Genomic DNA, 518 nt, shown 5'->3' on the forward strand with positions numbered 1-518 from the left:
CTCCCCCTTTTTCCCCCTCCCCCCCTCTCTCTCTCCCTCGCTATCCCCTCCCCCCCTCTCTCTCTCCCTCGCTATCCCTCCCCCTCTCTCCCTCGCTATCCCCTCCCCCTCTCTCCCTCGCTATCCCCCCCCTCTCTCCCTCGCTATCCCCTCCCCCCCTCTCTCTCTCCCTCGCTATCCCCTCCCCCTTTCTCCCTCGCTATCCCCCATCCGCCCGTCTCCCTCTTACCCTAATGCCAGACGTAAATACTTCAGGTATGAAATAGTCTGAAATACGCCTGAAGTGACTACTGGCCCCTCGGGCGATGTCGTCGTCAGGAGGAACGAGGGTGACTCGCGGGCGTGCTTGGAGACAGACAGACACACACGCACTCTCTTCTTTCCGTCTTTTCGTTCTTCTTTCGCAATACACTTTGTAAAAATGAAGTGTTTCTCTGCAGATACAGTTGCACTTACCAGACGGATTATGTAAATTTTTCTTTCTTTTATTTAGCTCTAGATTTTAGTCAACCTGTTTT

Source organism: Penaeus monodon, chromosome 22 (genome assembly GCF_015228065.2).
Source record: "Penaeus monodon isolate SGIC_2016 chromosome 22, NSTDA_Pmon_1, whole genome shotgun sequence".
Classification (NCBI taxonomy): domain Eukaryota; kingdom Metazoa; phylum Arthropoda; class Malacostraca; order Decapoda; family Penaeidae; genus Penaeus; species Penaeus monodon.